The 6,965-nt window shown below is 42.2% G+C and overlaps 1 long non-coding RNA gene across 2 annotated transcripts; it reads right to left on the bottom strand.

Moving 5' to 3' along the window:
* Positions 1-995: 995 nt before the first annotated feature.
* On the bottom strand, positions 996-6,526 carry LOC102453427 (uncharacterized). Of its 2 annotated transcripts, none has more exons than XR_332362.5 (3): positions 6,376-6,526; positions 3,197-3,327; positions 996-1,211 (listed from the first exon to the last, which is right to left on the bottom strand). It is a non-coding gene; the product is annotated as an uncharacterized LOC102453427 (long non-coding RNA). The 2 variants fall into 2 exon arrangements; XR_016349089.1 differs by having other exon boundaries at positions 3,182-3,327.
* Between the last annotated feature and the right edge of the window lie 439 nt (positions 6,527-6,965).

Raw genomic sequence — 6,965 nt, forward strand, 5'->3', positions numbered from 1 at the left:
TAGTGGACCTCAAGCTAATATATGAGTCAACAGTGTGATGCCATTGCAAAGAAAGAAAACATCATTCTAGGTTGTTAGCAGACACAAGACATAATTCTTCCACTCTACTCTGCACTGATTAGGCCTCAGCTTGAGTATTGTGTCCTGTTCTGGGGAAGATGTGAACATTTCAAGAAAGATGTGGACGAATTACAGAAGAGCAACAACAATGATTACAGATCTAGTAAACATAGCTTATGAGGGAAGATGGGAAAAATGGGTTTGTTTAGTCTGGAGAAGAGAACACGGAGAGGGGACATGAGAACAGTTTTGAAATATATGAGAGGTTGTTACAATTAGGAGGGAGAAATGTTCTGATTAGCTTCTGAGTTACAGGACAAGAAGCAATGGACTTAAATTGCAGCAAGGGAAGTTTAGATTGGACATTAGGAAACATTCCCAAATTGTTGGAGTATGTAGGCACTGGAATAAATGAACTAAGAGGTTTGAGGGTTCTCCTTTATAGGAGATTTTTAAGATCAAGTTAGACAAGCACCTGCCAAAGAGAGTTTTGAAAATGCTTAGTCCTGCCGCGAGTGTAGGGGACTGAGCTAAATAACCTCTCAAGGATACTTCCACTCCACTCCGGCTCCTGCACATGGAAGTTCAGGTACAGGAGAAGTGCCCTAGTGGTGGAGACATTTGGGAAGCAAGGGGAGGAGAGAGAAAGTCACTAGGCCATGAAACACTGGCATGGATGTTAGGGAACCCAACTCTTCTGATGACAAGCAAACGGCTTGGTATAAGGATCAAGGAAAGGCAAAGATTTATCAATATCAGCTCTCTGAGTCATATAAATATGTAGATCTCCTGGTTCAGCAACACCCTGGGTTTTAACATACGACAGAGACCTTTCCTCTAATGTATACTTAATTTACATAAAAGAAGAAAGGGATTTTTATGGACAAAGAAATAGCAGACCATTCTCCGCGTGCTAATGAAAACACACACAAAGGTTTGCAATGTACCACCATAAGCAGATCCTTTTATTAAAAGGCGAAGAAGCAGCTATTAGATATGCCACAAGGGCTCCCTTGTGGAATTTTCCAGCTTGTGAGATTCTTTGCAGGCCAATTGAGAAGCATGCGATGATTTTGGAAGCCATGCGTCATCTGCCAAATTCCCAGAGATCCTTCATTGCCAGTCTCTGCTGCCATCACTCACTGGCTGACCTGAAAAAAGAAAAAAAAGAAAGAAAGAAACTCTCATGCTCTGTGTCCATTGAGAAGAGAAAAATATGGCCTGTGTTTAAAATGAAGACAGAGCAACAATTTCCCCATCATTGAATGATGAGTACAGATTTTCCTGGCTAGCTCCAGAAAAGGGGATTCATTTTCTTCACGTCAACATACTGCTGCAGAGTTGTAATGAAGATAAACAGTTATATCCAAAAACAGTGCCCTGGAATGTTTTAATGGTAGGGGCGCTAAAAGCCAACCCCCTTACTTCCGTCCATCTATCTCTCCGCAGCGGGGGCTGGGAGCAGGGCCATGTCTCTGGGAGATGGGGAAGTGAACAGGGGAAATGGGGCCAAGGATCAGGCCACAGATGGGGGGTGGGATTGGCAGCGTTGTCCGCATGGGGCCGGAAGTGGGACCCTTGCGTAAAACATGGGGGTGATGCAGCATCCGCCACACCTGAAGTTCCCGTGTCTGTGTCGAAACATGCAAAGTGGCTGCTCACCTGGCTCCTGAAATATATGTGCCTGACTTCTGAACATGGATCTCCCCTCCTATTACACGCAACCCTCCGAAAAAGGAGCAGCTATTTTGTTCTCATAGGTGCTGCATAATGATACAGAGGAGACACGTCCCACAGGCTCTCTCCTGGGAAATGTACTGCAGCCCTTCCTGGTGGTTTTCCATCTGCTTACATGAAACAACAGTGCAGCTGTACACCACAGCCTGACTACAGATACTGACTATGCATGAAGCCATATTGGCAATTGAGGAGTTTTAGAATGGGTTGGGTGGAGTAACTGCAATACAGGAGCGATACAGGACCTAAGGCAGCTCTGCTTGCAAGCATCTTCCTGAAGTGGTGCTGGATGTTATTGGGTCTCTAAGGGTGCGTCTACACTGCACTGCTATTTTGAGATAACTAACATTATTTTGAAGTAACAATCCGAGCGTCTACACAGCTGTTCCGTTATTTTGAAATAATTTCGAAGTAACAGATGGCTTATTCCAAAATCTGTCAACCTCATTCTACGAGGAATAACCCCAGTTCCGAAATAGCTATTTCAAAATAAGGTGTGTGTAGACCCTCCACTGCTGCTATTTCAAAATAGCCCCTCACCAGGGCCATTCTAAGTTATTCCTCCCCAGTGCCTCCTAGGGCTCTAACTTGAGATAGCACGTCTACATTAGGGAAGCCTGCCTCGGACTAATTTTGAGGCCTCCCTGCAGTGTAGATGTGCTATTTTGAAATAAGCTATTTCGGAATAACTATTCGGCTATGTCTACACTGCGAGTTTTTGTGGCAGAAAATATGCTAATGAGGGACTCATTAGCATGAGTCACGATATCATTAGCATGTTTTCTGCTGTTTCTTTTTGTGCAAAGGGTTTTTTCACAAAAAGAAGCAGTGTAGCCACTTCCATTTTGTGCAAAACCCCCATTTTGCACAAGATCCGGGAGAGGCATAAGGATCTTGCTGAAAACAGGAGTTTTGTGCAAAATGGAAGCGGCTACACTGCTTCTTTTGTGCAAAAACCCCTTGTGCAAAAAGAATCAGCAGAAAATATGCTAATGACATCACGACTCATGCTAATGAGCCCCTTCTTAGCTTATTTTCTGCCGCAAAAGCTTGCAGTGTAGACAAAGCCTTTCAGAATAGCTTATTTCGAAATAAGCTTGCAGTGTAGACATACCCAAAGGGAAAAATTCAGTGGCACTGAGCACTGTAGAATCTCTGGGATGCTCTGAGTTGTGGACAGGCTATGGTCAGCCTTAGTAAAATAGCTATCAGGCGATTCTAATTCTAACTTGAACACCTGAGAGAGTCCAAAATCGGGGCAGCAGAAAAGTTTCCTTTGTCCCATGTCCCAGAATTGCACCCTGTGTTCTGAGCCACCAAGGTCATGAAACAGCAGCTATAGAGAGACACCAATATTCTGTTCACACTATCATGTCTTACTTACAGAATCCAAACTTACTCATCTCCTCCTCCTGCAGCAATTCTGCCCTTGACCGCAGGTTCCAATCAATCGGCTGCCGATGCACAGACGGCGGCATGTGCCCCGAGCACGATAACATGCAGCGGAGTTACTGATAAACTGGGTGTATCCTGCACACAGAAAAAGAGTCTTGATTTTCCTTCACACATTAGTGTTACCAAGAGGTGTGACTGCAGCATGACGGGCATGTTCCATTAGCTGAATTTCCAGTTTACAGAGAAAAGGTCAAGTCAGCCATGTTATCTCCCTGTGCCCATTTCACTAGGTCTTTGATAATATAAGAATGTCTCTTGTTTTGTGCCCACTCAACAGCTGTCTCTATGAATTGAACAGAGGGAATTAATTCAGCAGAAGTGCTTTCCATTTCAGAACTGCCAGGCTACACGTGGGTGTCCTTCACAGCCCCACCCCTGTACAGAATGCAAAGCGATATTCTCACCGTGACTGCCTCACCGTGACTGCTGCAGTGATTTTGTTGCTTGTTGGTTCCAAACAATGATGTAGCAGGCAGTATCTAAAGGCTGGCTGGCTGAGCATGGATGAACCGGCCCAGCACTGGATCGGATGGCTGGTACTTTTAGAAACAGATGGGTTTAAACCACCCCCTTTTAGATTGAACGCCTGATTGTCAAACTCTGCACAGACATGCTTGTGAAGACTCAGCACATGGGTTTCTTTTTCAGTGACCAATTGCCAGGCTGGCCCTTATGAAAATGTACATTTAGGATATTATATTTTATACTAGATTGCAGCTTTGCTTTCCTTCATGCCTGCAATGTAACATTCTCCAAGGCACAGTCAGGACCACTCGACAGCCATGTCCCCCCAGCTCTTCAACCTGGTATGCCTCACACACTGCTCCACTGTGAAAGCAACCACTCCTGGGCCTGCTTACACACAGCCCCAGAGCCATCCTCTCCCATACGCAGAGCTGTGTAGGGCACCTGAAAATTTGGGGTACCACTAGGTTTTAATGTTCACCCACCTGCCTCTTCCTGTTTCTGTTCTGTGGTTGTGCTTCCTCCAGAGAGGATCTAGTTCTAGTTCACTTAAAAGTGAAATAAAAAAACCTGCCAGATGTATTAGCAGAACATCAAATAAGTGAAACAGCCATTCGATTGGTAATGAAACCAATTAACAGGCATTTGCCACCCCCAGGTATATACTGTCAGTGTCTGAATGTACTGTGTAAATCTATAGGACCTTAGTTTAACATTCATTTTTTAAAAATGCATTAGTATGTTACTGGAGATTATGAAATCACATCTCTAAAATATTGTCACCCTTCTCCCGCCCACCCCTGGCTGTTTACCAGTTTAATAGTACGGTAGACTTCCGATAATCCGGAGCCTATGGGATCTAGGTGGTGCCGGATTATCAGATATGCCGGACTATCAGGAGGTACAATAAGATGGTTATATATATATATATATATATATATATACTGTATACATTATATACTGTATATAAAGTGTTCTTAACCCTTTTTATTGTACATACTGTATACAGTATACTGTAATGTTTTAGTTTTTTTAACCCTTTTTTACCCTTTTTGCTCAGTTCAGCTGCTGCCGCTGATACCTTGTGACTGATTTTTTGCCGAAGCTCACTCACTAGGCTCTTGCCTTTTTGATGCTGGACTATGAGGAGTGCCGGACTATTGGATGCCGGACTATTGGAGTTTTACCGTACTGATAGGGCTCCATAAATCCAGCCCTGCACAGCCTCTAGCATGGAAAGTCACTCCCAGAGCAATTATAGGAATATGTCTAGCAGGTCACTCCTAAATTATGCTGCACAGAGACACCTGCCAACTCTCAGTCCAGGCTTTATCTCCCAGAAATGTGCACCTTGTACTGTTCAGTACCCTCCTGGATAGTACTAGCCCCTAGAAAGTCTGTCATTTCATCAAAGGAGAATGTGATTCACAGACCCTGTTACTCCACACACTTCAATCCAAACACTTTAATCCCTTAGACCAAGGGTATTTTCATTACTATAGGCCACAGAAAGAGGAAGCTAAAAAGACCCAATCCTTTTAATGTCTTCTCACATAGCTGTTTCACACCCCTAATCCTTTTAGTTGCCATTCTCTGTAACTTTCTTAATACTAATTTATCTTTTTTTGTGATAGGGTGACATCTGCAGATAGTATTCAAGATCTGGGAGTACCATGGATTTATATAGGGCATCAGGATATTTTCTGAGTTATTACTGGACACAGTATTCCAGAAGTGGTCACAGCAGGAAATGCAAAATACACAGGTAACATAATCTCTCTACTCCTACTTGAGATTTCCATCTTTATGCAGCCAAGGTACCTATGAACCCTTTTAGCAATTCTTAGCTGATAATCCATCCAGAATCTACAAATCTTTTTTTCAGAGCTCATGTCTAGACAGCAGCGTTATTTCAGAATAACGAATGTTATTCCGAAGTAACAAAGAGCGTGTCTATGCAGCAAGCCATTATTTCGAAATAATGGAGAGATGGAGGACTTCTTACTCCGACTCCTGTAACCCTCATTTTACGAGAAGTAAAGGAAGTCGGAGGAAGAGTGCTCTTTCTTAGACTTCCTGCAGTGTAAAAGCATCAAAAGCCAAATTAAACTATTTCAACTTAAGCTATGCAATTGACGTAGCTCAAGTTGTGTACCTTAATTCGGGTTTTCCCCTGCTGTGTAGGTGTGCCCAGAGTCCCTGCTTACCAGGATGGAATTGCCAACATTTTTGTTCCTAGACCCATACATTTATATTTAGCCTTATGATTGTTTACTTGTTCCCAGCTTACCAGGTGATCTACATCTCTCTGTTACAGTTTCTGTCCCTGAATTTTTGTCACCCGCTAACTTTATAGGTGATGATTTTATGGTTTTTTAAAAATCTTTTATAAAAAGTTTGACTAGTGTAGTGGCAAAAACCAATCCCCGTAGGATTTCAGCAGGCAGAAGTTGGAGATATTATTACCGGTTCAGCCAAATCGGAATGGCTCTTAATAGGTGTATTATAGGCATTTTTCTCACCCTACACTCTACACTCAAATATCAAATGGATGAAAAATAAAAAGCTGAAAAAATTATGATACAAAGTTTTAGGAAATCTTAGCATAGATTCACAATAGTCCTTGTATATTCTCCCTTCAGTTAATTAAGATCTTACCAGGAGAGCTTTGAAGCACCAGGAAGAGGACAGCAAAGAGAAGGTAGAGAATCTTCATGGCTGAAGGTTGGCTGGGAACTCAATGTCACTGGAGAGAAAAGACTCCAACCTAGAGAGGGTATGGAGAGTCTCTATTTATGGTCTACAGCGGATTGTGAAATGCTGTTGAAATCTTGTTTTGAAACATTGCACACTTATGAAGTGTGTGCTGCAATCAGTTAATAATAATGATAGAAATGTAGCCGTGTTAGTCTTTAAAGTGCTACATAGTCCTGTATTTTGCTTAATAATAATGATTATTATTGGTACAGCACCATAAAAGAATTCTTGGAGAATTTCAGAAAAAGACAGTTAATAATTCCTTTCCATAAGTAGTTGTAATATGTATATTTACACCTAGCAAACAACTACTGTGTGAGCAAAAGGCCTCTGAAAAATGGATAGACTTCTATTAAATTCAAATGAGGGTCCTTTTACAAAGAAGAACTTCAGAATACAGCTGTGCCTAGGATGCATGTATGTGCATCTGTGTATTTGTTTTGTACAATATTTAATCACTATTTTTCTGGAATTTATAGAAACTTCCTAAT

Source organism: Pelodiscus sinensis, chromosome 3 (assembly GCF_052426305.1).
Source record: "Pelodiscus sinensis isolate ZL-2025 chromosome 3, ASM5242630v1, whole genome shotgun sequence".
NCBI lineage: Eukaryota > Metazoa > Chordata > Testudines > Trionychidae > Pelodiscus > Pelodiscus sinensis.